General features: G+C 38.2%; 1 non-coding gene across 1 annotated transcript; it reads right to left on the minus strand.

Moving 5' to 3' along the window:
• Positions 1–9478: 9478 nt before the first annotated feature.
• Positions 9479–9585, minus strand: LOC114394339. The gene has a single exon (XR_003662739.1). It is a non-coding gene; the product is annotated as a small nucleolar RNA R71 (small nucleolar RNA).
• Between the last annotated feature and the right edge of the window lie 2553 nt (positions 9586–12138).

Raw genomic sequence — 12138 nt, forward strand, 5'->3', positions numbered from 1 at the left:
AAGACCCTGGTTTATTGATATGGCCAACTTTAAAGCTACAGGAATCATCCCAAAGGATCTTAATTGGCATCAGAGGAAGAAATTTATGCATGATGCTCGATTTTATATCTGGGATGATCCACATTTGTTTAAAATAAGAGCTGATAATCTCCTAAGAAGGTGTGTGACACAAGAAGAAGCCAAGAGTATTTTATGGCATTGCCACAACTCTCCATGTGGTGGCCATTATGGTGGAAATAAGACTGCGACCAAGGTTTTGCAATCTGGATTCTTTTGGCCCACACTTTTTAAAGATGCTCATCATCATGTGCTGCACTGTGATCAATGTCAAAGGATAGGTGGTATATCTAGAAGAAATGAAATGCCCTTACAGAACATTTTGGAGGTTGAGGTGTTTGATTGCTGGGGGATTGATTTTGTAGGACCCTTCCCTTCATCCTGTGGTAATGAATATATTCTAGTGGTTGTTGACTATGTCTCCAAATGGGTTGAAGCAGTGGCTACCCCACATAATGATGCCAAGACTGTGGTGAAGTTTCTGAAGAAGAACATTTTCTCAAGATTTGGGGTGCCTAGGATTCTGATTAGCGATGAAGGTACACACTTTTGCAATAATCAGTTACATAAGGTTTTAAAACAATATAATGTGACACACAAAGTAACATCACCTTATCTTCCTTAAAGGCAAGCAGAAGTGTCAAACAGGGAATTGAAAAAGATTTTGGAGAAGACTGTCGCTTCCACTAGAAAAGATTGGTCTATCAAATTAGATGATGTTTTATGGGCATACAGAGAACAACATTCAAGACTCCGATAGGCTTATCTCCATTTCAAATGGTGTATGGCAAGTCTTGTCATCTACCAGTGGAAATGGAATATAAAGCATATTGGGCATTGAAATTTTTGAACTTTGATGAAACTGCATCCAAAGAACAAAGGAGGTTGCAACTCTTGGAATTGGAAGAAATGAGATTAAATGCTTACAAATCTTCAAAGCTGTATAAAGAAAAGGTTAAAAAGTATCATGACAAAAGGTAACTCAAGAAGGACTTCCAACCAGGGCAACAAGTGTTACTGTTCAACTCAAGACTTAAATTGTTCCCAGGAAAGCTTAAATCTAAATGGTATGGACCATTTACCATCAAGAAAGTTCGACCATATGGAGCAGTGGAGCTTTGTGATCCTCAATCTAAAGACCCTAATAGGACGTGGGTAGTGAACAGACAGAGGTTAAAGCAATATCATGGTGGAGCAATAGAAAGATTGAACACTGTTCTATGCTTGGATCCTGGATAACAGGATGATGCGTCAAGCTAGTGATGTTAAAGAAGTGATGTGCCATTATTTTCTCCTATTTCTTAACCCTTTTTGCACCATTTTAAGTACCGATTAATCTTAATTGTCAAAGTAATTAGGCAGTTTTATTATTTGGGCCCATTCAACTAATTTGATGTTTTTAATCTAATTTCAGGAATTAATGAAGCATTGGACTTGAATCTAGAATTGGGCTTGGACTTGAAGAGGGAAGACTATTGTACAAAATTAGATCTTATCTTATCTTATCTTATCTAGATATTATTTAGATTTGACCTCATCTAGATATTATTTCATCTAGATCTTATCTTATCTTATCTTATCTACATTTGATTTGATTTTATTTATGGGCTTGGATTTAAAACAGATTTGTAAGCTTTGGGCTGAAAAAAAAAACTATATAATAGCACCAAGGTTCTAGTTTAGGCCCTCTCTCTCCTCTCTTTCTTCTCTTTCCCCTTTTTTCGTTTTTGCAATTCCAGTTCTAACTTTTCGTTTTAACAATAAAATTTCGTTCTTCAATCTATAATTTCGTTCTCTATTGATTAATGGAAGGCTAAGTCCCCAACGTTGTTTTCTCTTGAGGATCAAGCACAGTTCTCTTTGAGGTTTTATTATTATTGTAAAATTTTGTTTAGTTTTTCCTCTTCACTAATTACTCTGAATTTGTTACTATTAATTCATGCATGCTTAGTGCTTGATTAATTGTCTCTGCGCTTAATTTACATTCATGCTTAATGATCGTTTATGAGTAATTGGTGTATGTGTTGCTTAATCACATAATAAATGCCTTATGTTAAATTTCGCTTAGTAATTTAATTTAGGGTTGGATTAAGTGGTTAAACTGATAAAGGATAAATTCTTGCAACTTAGGATAAGAGACTTGCTTGTGAATCAAGGGGAAGCAACGTATTTTAATTCTGATATTTTCTAATTTAATTTTACTCGCTGTTTAATTTACAAAAGCAAACACCCCCCCCCCATTCTTTACTATTTTCCTACTATCTATCATGAACATTTGGTGTATCATTGCTCGTTGGGAAACGACCTAGGATCACTTCCTAGTTACTACATTTTAATGTTTATTTGATTCAGGTACGGCCTCGATCAAATTTGGCGCCGTTGCCGAGGAGCAGTGTCCAAAGGTTCATAATAGCTAGTGTCATGTTAGTGTTTAATTCTTGTGTTCGTGTTAGTGTCCAAAGGTTCATAATAGTTAGTGTGTGTGTTAGTTAGTGTTGTTTAGTGTCTTGGTATTTTGTTTAGTGTGTGTTCTATTTTAGTTTTTCTGTTAAGCACTTCCCCTGTTTCAGTTTTGGATGTTTTGCTGTGAATAGTGTTTTGCGACCACTTTTGCTTGCGACAAAACAGAGTAGTAATGGAAATCATGTAGCGACGAATTTTAGCGACCACCCTTGCTGAATTAATTAGTATTTTTTGTTTTGGTAGCTAGAGTTGTTATTTTTGGCTGAATTTTTTTATGATCACTTATTTTAATCTATATTTTGTGGGAAAAATAGTTGGAGCCCTTAGTTTGGTCAGATTTGAAAGTTCCAAAAAAGTAGCAAATTTTATTTTTGTCAAAACTTCAAACGGCCATAACTTTTGCTCCAGTTATCAGAATCGCTATTATTATTTATGTATTTGGGGTAGAAAAAAATTTCCTACGCTATGGCAGCCAGCCATAGGATGGCTGAGGTCTCCATCGTCCAAAAAAGGTGATTCTGTCAAAAGTTTTTTATTTTCCAAGTTTTATTCTCTTATTTTTCTTAACTTACCAATTTTAGCTTATATAGTTAGACTTCGAATTTTCATTTGAAATTTTTTGTGTTATCTTCTCATCATTTTATAAGGTTCTCACAAAATTTCAAGTCATTTGGATATCATTTAATGGTAGCTGTAGTTCAAACCTACACTCTTACTTGCATAAGAAGGCAACTAGTTGTGCATGCTCAATTTAGTGTATGACTAGAGGAAATCCATCTGACTTACAACCCTTTGATCCTGAGATAGATAGGACATTTCATAGATTAGTTAGACATCATTTAGTACCTTTTGAGCATTCTGATATTGGTGATTTTGAGCATTCCGATTTTGAATATTCTGAGAACATGGCACACCCTCCACCCCGTGAGAGGACTCTAAGGGAATTGGCTGCACCTGATTTCACCTACGAAAGCTTGTGCATCCAATACCCTGATGAGGATGTCCCATATGTTCTTAAAACTGGACTGATCCATTTGCTTCCAAAGTTTCTGATACGAAATCAGAGTGTGGTAACGGAAGCAAACAACCAATAACGAAGGTACTAGGTACCACCCTTATTAGTCGAATTCCTTTAAGTATTTTTGGTATTTGTGTGTTTGGGTTTTTACGAAAATCAGCAAGGAAAAATAAGCAATATTAAACTACACCAATAGCTTAATACGAGATTAGCACTCAACACCAATTGAGCTAATCGGACTATTTTCAAGACGACGCTTGCAAATAATCGGGCGAAAATGTAAACACAATTTCTAATTGGACTGAATTGTTCTTGTTTATTGAATAATCTGCAAATGATCAAATTACATCCATATATGGCCGAAAAACAGTAAGGCCTAATTAAACACAATAAAACTAGTAATAAAATGCAATTAAGGCCTAATTAAACACAATAAAACTAGTAATAAAATGCAATTAATGACTTAATGCAATCAGCTCATGATATTCCTTTTCCATAATTAGCCACACGCCTATTTAAGGCCTTGAATGTCCCATTTATGCTTCTTTTGTAACCATCTTGGAAAGGTTTTGAATGGCTGAATTTTATTTGTCTTAACTGATGAAAATGCTTAAAATAGCCAAGTAATTAAACTCAGCCCTTGATGAGGATTCCAAACAGCCCCCACGCCATTAACTTCCCTTTGAATGTCACTTGTGTTGATTTTCAACTCCTCTTGGTCAATTTTCGTACCATCCCCTCCCCCTTTGAAAGGAATTGCCCTCAATTCTTGAATACCATCATCATCTAAATACGGTGAGAGATCTCCAACATTGAAAGTAGCATGTACTCCATATTCTTCGGGCAAATCAATCTTGTATGCATTGTCATTGATCTTTGATATAACTTTGAAAGGACCATCCGCTCTAGGCATGAGCTTATTCTTTCTCTTGCTTGGGAATCTTTCTTTTCTCAAATGGACCCACACAAGATCACCTTCATTGAATAACTTAGGCTTCTTATTCTTGGACCTTTGCTTATAAACTTCATTCACGGCCTTGATTCTTTCTTGCACTTGATTATGTAGCTTGATCATTGCTTTGAGTTTGGCCTCTGCATCTGGATGAACTAACTCCTCTTTTGGCATAACTATCAAATCCAATGGCAAGTAAGGATTCACACCATAAACAACTTCAAAAGGAGAATGATTAGTAGCATATGTAGGGGACCGGTTGTAAGCAAATTCAGCATGGGCTAGCTTCAAGTCCCAATCCTTTTGAGTCTTACTAACCAAACCACGCAGCAAAGTACCAAGAGTTCTATTAGTCACCTCGGTTTGTCCATCGGTTTGAGGGTGATGGGAAGTACTAAACAGCAACTTAGTACCTACTTTCCTCCATAATGTGTTCCAAAAATAACTTAAAAACTTTGAATCACGATCGGAAACAATAGTTTTAGGAACTCCATGTAAACGCACAATCTCACGAAAGTACAAATCAGCAACATTACTAGCATCATCGGTTTTGTGACAAGCTACAAAGTGTGCCATCTTTGAAAACCTATCCACAACCACCATAATAGCATCTTTACCTCGCTGTGTTCAGGGCAAAGCCACAATGAAATCCATACTCACATCCATCCAAGGACCACTAGGCGTTGGCAAGGGAGTATACGCCCCTGGTTTGAAAGAACTCTTTGCCATGTGACAAGTAACACACCTGCTAATGACTTTTTGCACATCTCCTAACATCTTTGGCCAATGAAAGTGTTCCTTCAAAATCTCCAAGGTCTTTGTAATGCCAAAATGACCAGCCAAACCTCCACCATGAGCTTCACGAACTAGTAACTCACGAATTGAATGCCTTGGGATGCAAAGCCGATTCTCCTTGAATAAAAATCCATCTTGCACGATATACTTTCCAAATGCTCCATTCTCACAATTAGAGTATATTTCACCAAAATCCACATCTTCTTTATAATAATCTTTCAAAGTCTCAAAACCAAGTAAACGAGTTTCAAGAATTGAAATTAAAGCATACCTCCTTGAAAGTGCATCAGCCACCACATTACTCTTACCATCCTTGTATTTTGAAGAGAAATTAAAAGATTGAAGAAATTCAACCCATTTAGCATGCCTTGGACTCAACTTCTGCTGCCCATTGATATACTTCAATGACTCATGATCTGAATGCAATATAAAGTGATTAGAACGCAAATAATGATTCCAATGATCAAGAGCTCTCACAATGGCATAGAACTCTTTGTCATAGGTGCAATAGTTCAATCTGGCTCCTCCCAATTTCTCCGAGAAATAAGCTATAGGCCTTTTGTTTTGTATCAAAACAGCCCCAATGCCAACTTCACTAGCATCACATTCAACTTCAAATGGTTGAGTAAAATCGGGTAAAGCTAAAACAGGAGCTTCACAAAGCTTTAACTTAATCAATTCAAAAGCCTTTTGTGCTTGTTCATTCCACCCAAACGCACCCTTCTTCAAACATTCGGTCATAGGACTTGCTATAGTGCTAAAATTCTGGATAAAGCGTCGATAAAATGATGCAAGACCAAGGAAAGATCTCACCTCCGAAACTGTTGTAGGGCTCGGCCAAGTCTTGATAGCATCCACTTTTGTTTGATCAACGGATACTCCATCTTTAGACACCACATATCCAAGAAACACCACACTTTCAACCAAGAAATCACACTTTTCCCTCTTCCCATAGAGTTTTTGTGCTCTTAGGGTCTCAAATATTTGTTTCAAATGAGTGAAATGCTCCTCTATAGATTTGCTATACACCAATATGTCATCAAGATAAACAACAACAAACTTACCCAAAAAAGGCTTGAGTACTTCGTTCATGAGCCTCATAAAGGTGCTAGGTGCATTTGTGAGCCCAAATGGCATAACTAGCCATTCATATAGACCATGCTTAGTCTTGAATGTCGTCTTCCATTCATCACCTTCACGCATTCTGATTTGGTGATATCCACTCCTTAGATCAATTTTTGAGAAGATAACCGATCCATGTAACTCATCAAGCATATCATCTAGTCTTGGAATGGGAAAACGATATTTGATGGTTATGTTGTTCACTGCCCTACTATCAATACACATTCTCCATGAACCATCCTTCTTAGGAACCAACAATGTCGGAACAGCACATGGACTCATTGATTCACGCACATAACCCATGCTTATCAATTCTTCAATTTGCCGTTGCAACTCCTTTGTCTACTCCGGATTACACCTATATGCAGCCTTGTTTGGTAATGGAACTCCCGGAATTAGATCAATTTGATGCTCAATCCCACGGATAGGTGGCAAACCCTTTGGTAGTTCACTTGGAAACACATCTTCATACTCACCCAAAACAGCCTCCAATTGTTGTTTAAAAGGAGTCTCTACATCGTCTTGTCTAGCATTCTTTGCAACCAACACGTAGACTAATTCACCATTATCAATAGCATCCTTCACTTCATTTTCAGTAGCAAACATAGTGAGACTAGGCTTTTTACCTCTTTTTGTAATCATGGAACGGACTTCATTTGATGCCATTGGTTTCAACACAATCCTCTTGCCATTGAAGTTCAATTCATGCTCATTGGACCTTCCTCTATGCGTCACATCCCTATCAAATTGCCAAGGGCGTCCCAAGAGTATGTGACTTGCATCCATAGGTACCACATCACACAAGATTTCATCAACATAAGATCCCATGGTTAATCCCACACGCGTCTGCCTTGTAACATTTATGCTACTTCCATTGTCCAACCAATGTAGCGCATAAGGCTTAGGATGTTTTGTTGTGAGCAATCCTAATTTAGACACCATTTCAGTTGAAGCCGCATTGGTACAACTACCTCCATCCACAATGATACTACACCACTTATCTTTCACTTGACCCTTAGTGTAGAAGATTTGATTTCTTTGATCTCCTTCCACGGGTACAGCCTTGACTTGCAAAGTTCTTAGCATCAAGGTATCATACATGGGAGGTCCATATACTTCTACCTCATCATCATCATCTTCAACAATTTCAACTCCATCACCTTCAATATTGCCACCAGATTCTTCTTCTTCCTTCATCAACTCATCACGCATGCTAATTGCTTCTCGGAGGGTCACAACTCGTTGATTAGGACAAGCCCTAGCAAAGTGTCCAAAGCCTTGACACTTGAAACACCTAACCTTTGACAGATTAGTCTCCTTGGCCGTGGCAATGGGTTGTTTAGGAGCGGCCTCACTTTGTTTCGGTTGATTCTCCATTGGTTTAGTGCTAGGGGCTGGATTTGCACTACCCGACACACCTCCCTTGGACCAACCACTAGAACTCCCAGCATTATATCTACTCTTGTTTTGATTTTCAATCTTCAAACACAAGGTGCACAAAGTGGTGAAATCTGTGTAGTTACATAGCTCAACAGCAAAAGCTATGTTCTTATTCAGCCCACGAAGGAAACGGCTCATTTTTTGCTCTTCATTTTCCTCCACTTCACCCATTAGGCATAGGTTCTCAAACTCATCAATGTATTCAGTAACACTCATTTTGCCTTGCACCAAATTTGCAATTTTTTTATACAAATTCAGTCGGTGATTTGATTGTACATATCTCTTGCGCAACTTCTTCTTCAAGGACTCCCAAGAGTGGATTTTCTCCTTTCCATCTCGTGTCCTTCTAGCCTTCAATCCCTCATACCACAACGATGCACTTTTGCTAAGTTTCAGGATAGCATATTTGCAACGTTTCTCATCATCAAGATCCTTGAAGTCAAACATTCTATCAATCTTGCGCTCCCATTCTAGATAAACCTCCGGGTTTGCACTACCATTAAATTCAGGTAGTTCGGTGATTTTGAACTCATCCACGTTTGGACGTGGTTCACCCCTTCTAGGCCTCCATCGTTCATCTCTCATGTCAACGTTCCTTAAGGCGTCACACAATTTGTCCATGAAATCATCACTGTTGAAATCCATTGTTGTCACATAACACGGAATCAGAACCGTGCTCTGATGCCACTAATGATACGAAATCAGAGTGTGGTAACGGAAGCAAACAACCAATAACGAAGGTACTAGGTACCACCCTTATTAGTCGAATTCCTTTAAGTATTTTTGGTATTTGTGTGTTTGGGTTTTTACGAAAATCAGCAAGGAAAAATAAGCAATATTAAACTACACCAATAGCTTAATACGAGATTAGCACTCAACACCAATTGAGCTAATCGGACTATTTTCAAGACGACGCTTGCAAATAATCGGGCGAAAATGTAAACACAATTTCTAATTGGACTGAATTGTTCTTGTTTATTGAATAATCTGCAAATGATCAAATTACATCCATATATGGCCGAAAAACAGTAAGGCCTAATTAAACACAATAAAACTAGTAATAAAATGCAATTAAGGCCTAATTAAACACAATAAAACTAGTAATAAAATGCAATTAATGACTTAATGCAATCAGCTCATGATATTCCTTTTCCATAATTAGCCACACGCCTATTTAAGGCCTTGAATGTCCCATTTATGCTTCTTTTGTAACCATCTTGGAAAGGTTTTGAATGGCTGAATTTTATTTGTCTTAACTGATGAAAATGCTTAAAATAGCCAAGTAATTAAACTCAGCCCTTGATGAGGATTCCAAACAGCCCCCACGCCATTAACTTCCCTTTGAATGTCACTTGTGTTGATTTTCAACTCCTCTTGGTCAATTTTCGTACCAGTTTCATGGCCTTGCAGGTGAAGACCCACACAAGCATCTAAAAGAATTCCATATTGTCTGCTTCACCATGAAACCACCAGATGTCCAGGAGGATCACATATTTATGAAGGCCTTTCCTCATTCTTTTGAGGAAGTGGCAAAGGACTGGCTATATTACCTTGCTCCAAGGTCCATCACGAGCTGCGATGACCTCAAGAGAATATTCTTAGAAAACATTTTCCCTGCTTCCAAGACCACGACCATCAGAAAAGATATTTCAGGCATTAGACAACTCAGTGGAGAGAGCCTATATGAATACTGGGAGAGATTTAAAAAATTATGTGCTAGTTGCCCTCACCACCAGATTTCAGAGCAGCTTCTCCTCCAATATTTTTATGAAGGACTCAGCAACATGGAGAGAAGTATGATAGATGCTGCCAGTGGTGGAGCCCTTGGAGACATGACCCCTGCTGAAGCCAGAAATTTAATTGAGAAGATGGCTTCAAACTCTCAGCAATTTAGTGCCAGAAGTGATGCTATTGTCATTAGAGGAGTGCATGAAGTAGTCACGAATTCATCAGGTGAGACTAAGAAGCTTGAAGGTAAACTAGATGTCTTGGTTAACCTGATAACCCAACTGGCCATGAATAAAAAATATGCACCTGTCGCCAGACTCTATGGTTTATGCTCCTCTGCCGACCACCACACAGACCTTTGCCTTTCTGTGCAACAATCTGAAGCAATTGAACAGCCTGAAGCTTATGATGCAAACATCTACAACAGACCTCCTCAACCTCAACAGCAAAATCAGTCACAACAGAACAACTATGACCTCTCCAGCAACAGGTAGAATCCCGGATGGAGGAATCATCCCAACCTTAGATGGTCGAATCCTTCACAATAGCAGCAACAACAACTGACTTATTTTCAAAATGTTGCTGGCCCAAGCAGACCATACGTTCCTCCACCAATCCAGCAGCAACAACAGCAACAGCCCCAAAAACAGCAAACAATTGAGGCCCCTCCGCAACCTTCCCTTGAAGAACTTGTGAGGCAAATGACTATGCAAAACATGCAGTTTCAACAAGAGACCAGAGCCTCCATTCAGAGCTTGACTAATCAGATGGGACAGTTGGCTACACAGTTAAATCAACAACAGTCCTAGAATTCTGATAGATTACCTTCTCAATCTGTCCAGAATCCCAAAAATGTGAGTGCCATTAAATTGAGGTCAGGAAAGTAGTGTCAAGGACCTCAACCAGTAGCATCTTCCTCATCCGCCAATGAACCTGCCCAACCTCACTCTACTCCAGAAAAAGATGATGACAAAAATTTAAAGAGTAAGTTACCTAACAATTTCTATGCAGGTGAATCCAAAAAGAAGCAGCATATCCCTCTTCCATTCCCTCCAAGAGAAATTTCCAACAAAAAAATGGAAGAGGCAGAGAAGGAGATCTTGGAAACATTTAGGAAAGTAGAGGTAAACATACATCTGCTAGATGCAATAAAGCAAATTCCAAGATATGCTAAATTCTTGAAGGAGTTGTGCACTAATAAGCGGAAGCTTAAAGGAAGTGAAAGAATTAGTATGGGCAAAAATGTCTCCGCATTGATTGGTAAATCTGTTCCCCAAATCCCTAAAAAATGTAAAGATCCAGGTACATTCAGCATACCTTGTATTATAGGGAACAATAAGTTTGACAATGCCATGCTAGATTTAGGAGCTTCTGTTGGTGTTATACCTCTGTCTATTTTTAATTCTCTATCTTTAGGTCCTTTGCAGTCAACTGATGTGGTAATTCATTTAGCTAATAGAAGTGTTGCCTATCCTACTGGTTTCATAGAGGATGTATTAGTTAGAGTTGGTGAGCTGATTTTCCCTGTTGATTTTTATATTTTAAATATGGAGGAGGGATTTTCTAAAGGATCAGTTCCCATCATTCTAGGCAGACCTTTTATGAAAACTACTAGAACTAAGATAGATGTATATGCAGACACACTATCTATGGAGTTTGGTGATATAACTGTTCATTTTAATATTCTTGATGCTATGAAACACCCATCTGAAGATCTTTTTGTATTTCGTGTTGAAATAATTGACCATATTGTTGATGAATACATGACTGATCTTCATTCTAATCTGCATACCTGTCACTCTTCATGCATTGAATCTGAATTTGTACTTGATCATATGTCTGAATTTGATGTTGAGAGTGAATCTGAATTTGATATTGATTACATGTCTGCTGATGTTTTACCTCTTGAAATTGATTTTATAGAGTCAGATAGAACTAACCATGTTTTAGGAAATACACATACCTCTGACTTTCTTTATGAGGTACAGGCTGAGAAACCATCTCTTTCTACCACTATCTAGCCATCCACACCAGAATTGAAGCCTCTGCCATCAAATTTAAAATATGCTTACTTGTATGATAGCAAAAGTTTTCCAGTAATTATATCTGCCTCCCTTGTTGATGAGCAAGAGGAGAAGCTGTTATCAGTTCTCAAGAAGCATAAGAAGGCTATAGGCTGGACCTTGGCAGACATTCCTAGTATTAGCCCATCCACAAGTATGCATCGACTATAGGAGGCTGAACCAGGTTACCAAAAAGGACCATTTTCCACTGTCATTCATTGACCAGATGCTTGACGCCTGGTAGGTAAATCTCACTACTGTTTCCTTGATGGTTTTTCTGGTTATATGCAAATCACTATTGCTCCTGAGGATCAGGAAAAGACCACATTCACTTGCCCCTTCGACACTTCTGCCTATAGGAGGATGCCTTTCGGCCTGTGCAATGCCCCTGGTACCTTCTAGCGGTGCATGATTAGTATTTTTAGTGATTTTTTAGAAAATTGCATAGAGGTGTTTATGGATGATTTCACTGTATATGGATCCTCTTTTGATATTTGTTT

Source organism: Glycine soja, chromosome 17, assembly GCF_004193775.1.
Source record: "Glycine soja cultivar W05 chromosome 17, ASM419377v2, whole genome shotgun sequence".
NCBI classification, from domain to species: domain Eukaryota; kingdom Viridiplantae; phylum Streptophyta; class Magnoliopsida; order Fabales; family Fabaceae; genus Glycine; species Glycine soja.